We start from the raw sequence: 12,772 nt of genomic DNA on the forward strand, positions 1-12,772 counted from the left end.
TTTTATGAAGGGTTAGGTAATCAATATTAAAAAAATCTATTGCACTCTTTTGTAAACATTCATCAGATCGATAGATATATCTATTTATAGATATACAGATATAGATATATAAAATGAACCGGGCATCTTCCTAACAAGGAGGAACACTGTGCTTATTTTTGAGAACCAGAAGCCTGAATTGATAACTAAAAACTGTGTGAAGGAAAACATGAGGGAGAGCACAGGTGTTGTAGAGAAGTGATCCTGGTTTAAAAAGAACTCTTCTTTCAAGACACCAAGCTGCACTGTCAGTCTGTAACAGCTTGGTTGATCTCTGTAAATAGAAGGTCATGAGAGTCAATATGGTATAAAAATGCTTCAGAGTTACTTCTGGAACAAGAGGGGGAAAAAAAAAGGACACAATGCAAACAACTTGTAGAACAGTAGAACATACAGGGCACTGTGTAAATTTGGAATAGTCTCAGTATCTAACCTTAGTCAATACTTGTTAAACTCATTGGGTGGTTGATACGAAGCAGGATTTTCTGCAAGTTCTAGGAATGAAAACATCTAGTCAGACATTGCATTTTTCTAAATAATATACCTATCATTCACTTCTTATTACTCTAAAGTGAAAGTGAAGAAAAATAAATATGTGTAGCCTTATGAACCTCTCATTCTTTATTAGCTCCAGACATATGCTGTACATAGAAGGAGGCATTTAGGTAATTAAAATAAGCTGTAACTGCATAGCATACATGACATTGTCCAGGTAGACATGCCTCATTGTACCGCAGCTTCCAGGTTTGTTCACCAGAAGCAATCCTACATCGGTGACACCGTACCAACAGCGCTCCTTAGAGAAGTATTCTCTTTCTATTGAATATCATTACTCTGTTTACTAGGTGGTCCAATTACCAGAATGTTCACAAGGAGATTTTTCTAGACTCTATACCTTGTTTCTTTCTCCAGAGTCCCCTGTAATTGGAAGAAGAATGGATCACTGGCAGACTGCTTTACCTTCTTTCCCCCAACTTTAGTAGATTTTTAGCCTTTTATCATGAAATTGTGAATACATTTGATTAGTGTGACCCTCTTTTTATTAAAAAAACTTGTAGATGCATTTCATATTCATTTGTGATTTGAGGGTCATTTAAATAATGCTACGTATAAGCTCTGAGTCTTTTTAAGGAAGAATTCGGTAGTATATAAAGGAATACAGAGGGAAATTCCTGGTTAACCCACATAAAATAAATAATTTGGATATTATGCAAGGATTGAGGGAAGTTTACTTTTTGTACATGCTGAATAATGTACGGTAGAGACATTTTATCTAAAATATTTATATGTAATTAGATATATTGGTACAAACAGTATCAAGGTGCAGGGGTGAAAGTAATTATGATTTATGCATGTATGCTATAAAGAATATAGTTTTATAGTGAAAATGATTTCAATTCATTTTATATGTTGTTATTTGTTTACATTATGGTTCAGTATATAGCTGTTTGATGCAGTTTAGTGTTAAAGAAATTTCCATGACATGGGTGGATATCAGCATTAGCTGACACATCATTAAAATCTAACTATGCAAACAACAGGAGCGATATAATTATATAGATTTGAACATCAGTTTCAGGTCTGCTAATTATTAGCTGTGTGGCTGGAGGAAAATTATTTCTCCTCTCTGAACAGAAGTCTACCATCTGTAAAAACATACTTAATCACTGTATTTATTTATCATTTTTTTCATGTAAGAGATAATTTTGGAACATCAATTTTGCTCCAAACTTCGTACTAGACACTGGAGACAATGCAGAGAATAAGAGAGATTTCCCACCTTCACAGACATGTATAAGTCATTGTGATGATCAAATACTATAATATATATACCTTTGGTAAACATTAGCTTTAATTTTTTATCTTCAAAATAATGTTGTCTTTTTTCCTATACATTATTCAAAGAGAAATCTGTTAAATTGTCATGGCAGGAATTCTGAAGAATCTGAGATTACCCTACTTGAAAGCTAAACAACTTAACCTGTCATGGGTTCATAGTTACTGGCAGAAACACATGAGGCCTCTGGGTCAGAGATGACAGATTATTACTCATATCGATAGCCCTAACTGGAATATGATCTTGACACTTGTTCCTCAAGCCCCAATTGCCACAGGGCAATGCAATGAAAGAAAGATCTTGCCTGACCATGCAGTAGGGGTGCATTATAGGAGAAGATCACAGATACTAGAAATCCCCATTCTTATATAGGTGCTGCTGATGAATTGCTGGGAGACAGAAATTATCTTTATTGCCTGAATACAAGCAAATCTACTCTGTAGAAGAAAGGGAGATGTCTTGATCTTTATAGGTTTGGAATGTCTCCAAGGGAAGCAGATGTTTCTATCTTTACTATTCTACATTTTAAGTTAATCTGCTCCAGAGGACAACACTGTCTCTTATCTTTCCAGAGTGATTAGCTTGGACAATCTTTTTTTTTATATATGAAATTTATTGTCAAATTGGTTTCCATACAACACCCATACAACACCAGTGCTTCCATACAACACCCAGTGCTCATCCCAAAAGATGCCCTCTTCAATACCCATCACCTCCCCTCCCCTCCCTCCCACCCCCCATCAACCCTCGGTTTGTTCTCAGTTTTTAAGAATCTCTTATGCTTTGGCTCTCTCCCACTCTAACCTCTTTTTTTTTTCCTTCCCCTCCCCCATGGGTTTCTGTTAAGTTTCTCAGAATCCACATAAGAGTGAAAACATATGGTATCTGTCTTTCTCTGTATGGTTTATTTCACTTAGCATCACACTCTCCATTTCCATCCACGTTGCTACAAAGTGCCATATTTCATTCTTTCTCATTGCCACGTACTACTCCATTGTGTATATAAACCACAATTTCTTTATCCATTCATCATTGATGGACGTTTAGGCTCTTTCCACAATTTGGATATTGTTGAGAGTGCTGCTATAAACACTGGGGTACAAGTGCCCCTATACATCAGTACTCCTGTATCCCTTGGGTAAATTCCTAGCAGTGCTATTGCTGGGTCATAGGGTAGGTCTATTTATAATTTTTGAAGAACCTCCACTGTTTTCCAGAGGGAAAACAGTGCAAGAGGGTTCCCGTTTCTCCACATCCTCTCCAGCATCTATAGTCTCCTGATTTGTTCATTTTGGCCACTCTGACTGGCATGAGGTGGTATCTCAGTGTGGTTTTGATTTGTATTTCCCTGATGAGGAGCGACGTTGAGTATCTTTTCATGTGCCTGTTGGCCATCTGGATGTCTTCTTTAGAGAAGTGTCTATTCATGCTTTCTGCCCATTTCTTCACTGGATTATTTGTTTTTCGGGTGTGGAATTTGGTGAGCTCTTTATAGATTTTTGATACTAGCCCTTTGTCCAATATGTCATTTGCAAATATCTTTTCCCATTCCGTTGGTTGCCTTTTAGTTTTGTTGGTTGTTTCCTTTGCTGTGCAGAAGCTTTTTATCTTCATAAGATCCCAGCAGTTCATTTTTGCTTTTAATTCCGTTGCCTTTGAGGATGTGTCAAGTACGAAATTGCTACGACTGAGGTCAGAGAGGTTTTTTCTGCTTTCTCCTCTAGGGTTTTGATGGTTTCCTGTCTCACATTCAGGTCCTTCATCCATCTTGAGTTTATTTTTGTGAATGGTGTAACAAAGTGGTCTAGTTTCCTTCTGCTGCATGTTGCTGTCCAGTTCTCCCAGCACCATTTGTTAAAGAGACTGTCTTTTTTCCATTGGATATTCTTTCCTGCTTCGTCAAAGATTAGTTGGCAGTACGTTTGTGGGTCTAGTCTGGGGTTTCTATTCTATTCCATTGGTCTATGTGTCTGTTTTTGTGCCAATACCATGCTGTCTTGATGATGACAGCTTTGTAGTAGAGGCTAAAGTCTGGGATTGTGATGCCTCCTGCTTTGGTCTTCTTCAAAATTACTTTGGCTATTTGGGGCCTTTTGTGGTTCCATATGAATTAGGATTGCTTGTTCTAGCTTTGAGAAGAATGCTGGTGCAATTTTGGTTGGGATTGCATTGAATGTGTAGATAGCTTTGGGTAGTATTGACATTTTGACAATATTTATTCTTCCAACCCATGAGCACGGAATGTTTTTCCATCTCTTTATATCTTCTTCAATTTCCTTCATAAGCTTTCTATAGTTTTCAGCATACAGATCTTTTACATCTTTGGTTAGATTTATTCCTAGGTATTTTATGCTTCTTGGTGCAATTGTGAATGGGATCAGTTTCTTTATTTGTCTTTCTGTTGCTTCATTATTAGTGTATAAGAATGCAACTGATTTCTGTACACTGATTTTGTATCCTGCAACTTTGCTGAATTCATATATCAGTTCTAGCAGACTTGTGGTGGAGTCTATTGGATTTTCCATGTATAATATCATGTCATCTGCCAAAAGTGAAAGCTTGACTTCATCTTTGCCAATTTTGATGCCTTTGATTTCCTTTTGTTGTCTGATTGTTAATGCTAGCACTTCCAACACTGTGTTAAACAACAGCTGTGAGAGGGGACATCCCTGTCGTGTTCCTGATCTCAGGGGGAAAGCTCTCAGTTTTTCCCCATTGAGGATGATATTAGCTGTGGGGTTTTCATAAATGGCTTTTATGATGTTTAAGTATGTTCCTTCTATCCCGACTGTCTTGAGGGTATTTATTAAGAAAGGATGCTGAATTTTGTCAAATGCTTTTTTGCATCGATTGACATATGGTTCTTACCTTTTGTTTATTAATGTGATGTATCATGTTGATTGATTTGCGAATGTTGAACCAGCCCTGCATTCCAGGAATGAATCCCACTTGATCATGGTGAATAATTTTTTTAAATGTTTTATGTATTTTTGAGAGAGAAAGAGAAACAGCACAAGTGGGGGAGGAGCAGAGAAAGAGGGAGACACAGAATCAGAAACAGGCTCCAGGCTCTGAGCTGTTAGCTCAGAGCCCAACGCAGGGCTCGAACTCACAAACTGTGAGATCATGACCTGAGCCGAAGCTGGACACTCAACCAACTGAGCCACCCAGGCGCCCCTGAATAATTCTTTTTATAAGCTGTTGAATTCGATTTGCTAGTATCTTATTGAGAATTTTTGCTACCATATTCATCAGGGATATTGGCCTGTAGTTCTCTTTTTTTTACTGGGTCTCTGTCTGGTTTAGGAATCAAAGTAATACTGGCTTCATAGAATGAGTCTAGAAGTTTTCCTTCCCTTTCTATTTTTTTGAATAGCTTGAGAAAGATCGGTATTATCTCTGCTTTAAACGTCTGGTAGAACTCCCCAGGGAAGCCATCTGGTCCTGGACTCTTATTTGTTGGAAGATTTTTGATAACTGATTCAATTTCTTTGCCGGTTATGGGTCTGTTCAAGCTTTATATTTTCTCCTGTTTGTGTTTTGGAAGTGTGTGGGTGTTTAGGAATTTGTCCATTTCTTCCAGGTTGTCCAGTTTGTTGGCATATAATTTTTCATACTATTCCCTGATAATTGTTTGTATCTCTGAGGGACTGGTTGTAATAATTCCATTTTCATTCATGATTTTATTTATTTGGGTCCTCTCCCTTTTCTTTTTGAGAAGGCTGGTTAGAGGTTTGTCAATTTTGTTTATTTTTTCAAAAAAACAACTCTTGGTTTCATTGATCTGCTCTACAGTTTTTTTAGATTCTATATTGTTTATTTCTGCTCTGATCTTTATTATTTCTCTTCTTCTGCTGGGTTTGGGGTGTCTTTGCTGCTCTGCTTCTATTTCCTTTAGGTGTGCTGTTAGATTTTTTATTGGGATTTTTCTTGTTTCTTGAGATAGGCCTGGATTGCAATGTATTTTCCTCTCAGGACTGCTTTTGCTGCATCCCAAAGCATTTGGATTGTTGTATTTTCATTTTTATTTGTTTCCATATATTTTTAAATTTCTTCTCTAATTGCCTGGTTGACCCATTCATTCGTTAGTAGGGTGTTCTTTAACCTCCATGCTTTTGGGGGTTTTCCAGACTTTTTCCTGTGGTTGATTTCAAGCTTCATAGCATTGTGGTCAGAAAGTATGCATGGTATGATCTCAATTCTTGTATACTTATGAAGGGCTGTTTTGTGATCCAGTATGTGATCTATCTTCGAGAATGTTCCATGTGCACTCGAGAAGAAAGTATATTCTGTTGCTTTGGGATGCAGAGTTCTAAATATATCTGTCAAGTCCATCTGATCCAATGTATCATTCAGGGCCCTTGTTTCTTTATTGACCATTTGTCTAGATGATTTATCCATTTCTGTAAGTGGGGTATTAAAGTACCCTGCAATTACCACATTCTTGTCAATAAGGTTGCCTATGTTTGTGAGTAATTGTTTTATATATTTGGGGGCCCCTGTATTCGGCGCATAGACATTTATAATTGTTAGCTCTTCCTGATGGATAGACCCTGTAATTATGATATAATGCCCTTCTTCATCTCTTGTTACAGCCTTTAATTTAAAATCTAGTTTGTCTGATATAAGTAGGGCTACTCCAGCTTTCTTTCGACTTCCAGTCGCATGATAAATAGTTCTCCATCCCCTCACTTTCAATCTGAAAGTGTCCTCAGGTCTAAAATGAGTCTCTTGAAGACAGCAAATAGATGGGTCCTGTTTTTTTTATCCATTCTGATACCCTATGTCTTTTGGTTGGCGCATTTAGTTCATTTATATTCAGTGTTATTATAGAAAGATATGGGTTTAGAATCATTGTGATGTCTGTAGGTTTCATGCTTGTAGCGATGTCTCTGGTACTTTGTCTCACAGGATCCCCCTTAGGATCTTTTGTAGGGCTGGTTTAGTGGTGACGAATTCCTTCAGTTTTTGTTTGTTTGGGAAGACCTTTATCTCTCCTTCTATTCTAAATGACAGACTTGCTGGATAAAGGATTCTTGGCTGCATATTTTTTCTGTTCATCACATTGAAGATTTCCTGCCATTCCTTTCTGGCCTGCCAGGTTTCAGTAGAGAGATCCGTCACGAGTCTTATAGGTCTCCCTTTATATGTTAGAGCATGTTTATCTCTAGCTCCTTTCAGAATTTTTTCTTTATCCTTGTATTTTGCCAGTTTCACTATGATATGTTGTGTAGAAGATCAATTCAAGTTACATCTGAAGGGAGTTCTCTGTGCCTCTTGGATTTCAATGCCTTTTTCCTTCCCCAGATCAGGGAAGTTCCCAGCTATGATTTCTTCAAGTACACCTTCAGCACCTTTCCCTCTCTCTTCCTCCTGTGGAATACCAATTATGCATAGATTATTTCTCTTTAGTGCATCACTTAGTTCTCTAATTTCCTCTCATACTCCTGGATTTTGTTATCTCTCTTTTTCTCAGCTTCTTTTTCCATAATTTTATTTTCTAGTTCACCTATTCTCTCCTCTGCCTCTTTAATCCCAGCTGTAGTTGTCTCCATTTTACTTTGCAGCTCATTGATAGCATTTTTTAGCTCCTCCTGGCTGTTCCTTAGTCCCTTGATCTCTGTAGCAATAGATTCTCTGCTGTCCTTTATACTGTTTTCAAGCCCAGTGATTAATTTTATGACTATTATTCTAAATTCACTTTCTCTTATATTGTTTAAATCGTTTTTGATCAGTACATTAGCTGTTATTATTTCCTGGATGTTTTTTTGAGGGGAATTCTTCCGTTTTGTCATTTTGGATAGTCCCTGGAGTGGGTAGGGGCACTTCCCCTGTGCTGTCTTGAATAACTTGCATTGGTGGGCAGGGCCACAGTCAGACCTGATGTCTGCCCCCAGCCCACCGCTGGGGCCACAGTCAGACTGGTGTGTGCCTTCTCTTTCCTTTCCCTAGGGGCAGGATTCACTGTGGGGTGGCTTGGCCCATCTGGGATACTTGCACACTGCCAGGCTTGTGGTGGTGGGGATCTGGTGTATTAGCTGGGGTGGATCAACAAGGTGCACGGGGGCGGGAGGGGCAGGCTCAGCTCACTTTTCCTTTGGAGATACACTTCGGGAGGGACCCTGCGGCACCGGGAAGGAGTGAGACCCACCGGAGGGATGGGTCTGCAGAAGCACAGCTTTGGGTGTTTGCGTGGTGCAAGCAAGTTCCCTGGCAGGAACTGGTTCCCTTTGGGATTTTGGCTGGGGGATGGGCAAGGGAGATGGTGCTGGTGAGCGCCTTTGTTCCCTGCCAAGCTGCGCTCTGTCGTCCTGGGCTCAACAACTCTCCCTCTGGTTGTCCTCCAGCCCTCCCGCTCTCCGAGCACTGTTAACTTATAACCTTCCAGATGTTAAGTCCCCCTTGCTGTCAGAACACACTCCATCTGGCCCCTCCACTTTTGCAAGCCAGACTCGGGGTCTCTGCTTGGCTAGCAGGCTGCCCCTCCACCCCAGATCCCTCCCGCCAGTCCATGTAGCGCGCACCACCTCTGTGCCCTTCCTACCCTCTTCTGTGGGCCTCTCATCTACTCTTGGCTCCAGAGAATCTGTTCTGCTAGTCTTGTGGCGGTTTTCTGGGTTATTTAGGCAGGTGTGGGTGGAATATAAGCGACCCGCAGGATGCCGTGAGCCCAGTGTCCTCCTATGCCGCCGTCTTCCGTAGACAATCATTTTTGAAAAGATACTCTGAAATAGGTTGACTGTTAACATCTAGGTATGTAGAAACATGAGGGATATATACAGAATTATTTTCTAACATTATGTGTTCAAATAGATTACCAGTTGAGTACACCTCCTTTTATTTAATTTTTAAACATAAATTTTGTCAATGGTATTTAGTTATGCAAGAATGGACACATATTTGCCATGCTTTAACAGAAGAGATGGGACTTTCACCTTCTCTTCTTATGGGGAAAGTGTCTGGGGAAGGAGCTGTTTCATCTTTAGTCTGTCCTTACTCCCTGGGGAAGTAAACAATCTTGTTTTGCGTATGACAAGTATAGGATCTTATTCTACTGGGGTATAGGTTTTTGGTTTTCTTAGAGCAGGAACTCAGCTTCTGTGTCTTTGGTCTCTACTCTCGTATGGCAGTTCTGCTCTCTCCCTTTTGACATCTCTTGAACTTCTGTTTCTTTGTATTAAGGAAACAGATGGCATTTCCCCACAGAGGGAAACTTATACTCTGACTGTCCATAGGCTCTTCTTCTTATAATGAAATGGGGAAGTCAGATCAGTCTTGAATTATAGGTTGTTTTCAATTTCAGGGTGAGGAAATAAGAGACCCTACTTTAAATTTAACTCTAATCTGTGTTTTATAACTGGATTTTTACTAAAATATGCATTTTTAAACTTAATAGGCAATTGTTGTGCTGCTAATAAGCTGTCACCGTTTCGGTTCCGTTTTTTGGGGGTTGGATGCTCTATCAAAGAAAACCTTGAAAAGTGTAAAAGGGAAGAAGGGTAAGTCTTGTGTCTGGCAATAATGATTCTATGTGAGTTGTTTTGAGTTTATCAATAGCAAGAAATTCCCAGGGTTAAATCTAGGCTAACTAGCTACAAAAAAAAAAAAAAAAAGAAAGAAAAAGAAAAAAAGGATTATAAAAAAGGAAGTTGGAGTCTGAGAAAGAAATCCTAAAATTATTGGTTTTAAATTTGTTGATGTAAAAACCCTTGTTTCCTATTTCAGTTATTATAGCCAGTGATGATTTCATAAACTTATATATAGCTTCAAAATACTTTTCTTCTGCACCAGTGTGGGACCATTTATCAACCCTAAGAACACTGTCAAGAGAAAATAAGGAAGTATAGCTGTAGTGATACTATTGACATCCTAGATGATGACCCAAGATGTAGAACATAAGTTACGATGGGAAAAAAGGTCTGTCACTACAAAGACTCCCCCAATTTCTGATCTCTCAGACATAGATGCCTTGAGAAATATAGATAGTCATCCTGGAAAACTATCAGATGTCAGAAAAAATAAGTAACAATGACAAAAATTACAAGCTTCTAAACACAAAAGATGGAGAAAAGTATCAAGAACACTTACACAGCAGGGAAAATTATATTTATGCAGTGCACCTGAAATCTTGTGATTTGCATATCATTTTTGTCTGACTTATTAATCCTAATGAATGCTTATTAAGCACTTAGTGATGAAAAACATTATTTGAAGTAATAATAGAGTACAAAGTATTTTGCAAATGTGCATGTCAGGGTGTAAAACTGCAAATTTTAGTTCTTGCTGATTTTACTTCTGCGGTATTTTCTTCTTGAATTTATTCTGTCTTTTCTATTTCCAATACTATCAACCATTAGTCTTCTGGACTCCATATCAACTTAATTTCCAAAATGCTCCAGAAGTAATTTTCTCAAGCTTAGCATGTCATTCAAGGTTATCTATTTGTTCATCCCAATCTCTTTTTAGTCTTATTTTTCAATACACATTCCATCTATCATACCTCAGTCACACCAAGGTTGGACCTGTGCTCATTGCTGTCTGTTGAAATCCACTCATTTTTCAAGGCCTAGAACATCTGTCATCTTTCCCGTACTTTTTTTTTTTCTGAATATCTTCTCAATATCATATCTCTTCTTTCTTGAAAGGCCTCAAAACTTTACTTGTTCCTTTTTTATATACAACATTTATATGATCATTGCCTCTGTGAGTTAATCTTCTATTCAAGTGACTATATTTATAAATCCTGGGAGGTCAAGAATATGCCATGTTTGTATACCTCTTAGAACCTAGGAGAGCATTGTGCACAAAACTATTTTGTTGAATTCAGCGTTAACAGTTTAATTACCTATTTGCCAAAAGATGATCTGGTACCACATAGGCATTCAGGGAAGATCAGGAAGGAGAGTTGTGGCGTCAGTTTTGAAGGGTAGTGTGTTTGTACTTTTCTGTTTCTACTCTTGATTACTTCCAGTGCCATCAGTTAATCCTGAATTGCTTATTGTAAGCAAATCTAAAAGATGGCTTTTGGATTTATTCAAATGTGTAATGAGGAATTATGGCAAATTCTAAAACAAACAGAAATGTTACTTTATATGTAAATTACGACTCAATTAAGTGGGGAGAATCTGCACAAATATGCATGAAAACATTGAGCATCATCTTGTGTGTATGAAGGGCATCTGATGTGCATAGTGTGGAACAATATAGGAGTAGTTGGAACAACTCTTCCTTATTGCCAGGTATTTTTCACAATACAGTCCAGAGGAGCCAGCTCTTACCCTTTGATGACAGTAGAGTCAAATCCAGTCCCTCCAGTCATATAACGTTTTGAAGGGATAAGCTAGGCTCAGGTGAGTTTAAATATCAATGAGTATAGAATAATATGATGAAATTCATAAGCAAGGACACATCATTTCCAGTGATTGAGTCAGAAGTCTCAGATGAGTATTTCTGTGTGTTCTATTTCTAACATAGTTGTTAATATCTGACCATAAACTGTCAACAGCTAGACTCTAGAAATGACCTGGTACAATACAAACCCGTCATTTCACGGTTAAGAAAACTTGTGATTATTTGAGGTAAAGTGATTTGCTCAAGGTCACACTGATAGCAAATGATGAATTAGTATTAAACCTTAGTTCTTCTTACTCTTATATCCGTGTGTATTTTATTTTGCACAGATAATAAGTTGTATTACATTTTCCACAAATAGCTCACGTGGGGGCACACAATAAATAATTTGTTACATTAAATTTTATTTTATTTTGTTTACTTGTATTCGTTTATTTTCTTCATCCATGTTTTTTTAAATATGAACTTTGGGCTTCTAATACATGTCAGTATTTGTCAATCAATCTCAATATCCATCACATTTTTGCCTTCACTTAGAAGAAGAGTTAAGAGTAGATATCCATTAAAGAAAATAATGTCACTGAGAGACACAAGGATAGAAAGGTATTAGGGATAGTCATTGATGAACTCATATACTGAGATACAGATCAGAGAATTGTAGATAAAACTATGAGGTCAAGAGAAATTGAGTTGTGCTATAATAGAAATAGATGACTCCTGAATCCAGAAGATTGATAACTTGGAAACACAAAGGAAAGAAAACATATAAGAATGAACGGCCTCAAAACCAATAACTGGCACACGCAGTGTTGTTCTAAGACAATATGTCAGTCTAACAACAGACTGTAATATCTTTCAGTGTCACGAGGGTCTTAAAGGGAAATTTAGGGAGTTCAGTATCTTTTCCCACACAAAAACCCACCTGTCTGACTTCATGATCATTTTCCATTTGTAAGAGTACAAATTATTTTATGAGACACGAGCAGATGTTCATGCATCAAAGCAAAAATCTGTTCCACTAACGGAAAGCTTTTAGAATTCTCAGAAAATAATCTCCTAGCGTAATCAAACCTGGATATAATTTTATAGGCTCAATTCTTTATAAGAGCGCCCTGAAGAAGTTACAGCATACAACATAAACATTTATAGTGGGTCGAATAGTGGCCCTCCAAAATGATACATCCAACCTGTAATCCTCATTACCTGTGACCTCATTTGAAAACAGGGTCTTTGTAAATGTATTAAAGATCTTGAGGTCAGATCATCCTGGCTTTAGGGTGATCCCAAAATGGAATTACCTGGTGTCTTCATGAGGAAAGAGAGAGAACTAAGACACATGGGGGAGAGACATTTGTGAAGTAGAAGCAGGGACTGGACTTAAGGTGCAACACTAGGTGTTGCCAGCAGCCACCAGAGCTAGGGGAGAGGCACTGAACAATTTCTCTTCTTCAGAGCCTCCAGAAAGACTCAACCCTGACACTACCTGGATTTTGGACTTGTGGCCCTCCATCTGTTGGAGAATAAATTTCTATTGATTTAAACCAT

The sequence above is a fragment of the Prionailurus viverrinus genome, chromosome D1 (genome assembly GCF_022837055.1).
Source record: "Prionailurus viverrinus isolate Anna chromosome D1, UM_Priviv_1.0, whole genome shotgun sequence".
Lineage (NCBI taxonomy): Eukaryota > Metazoa > Chordata > Mammalia > Carnivora > Felidae > Prionailurus > Prionailurus viverrinus.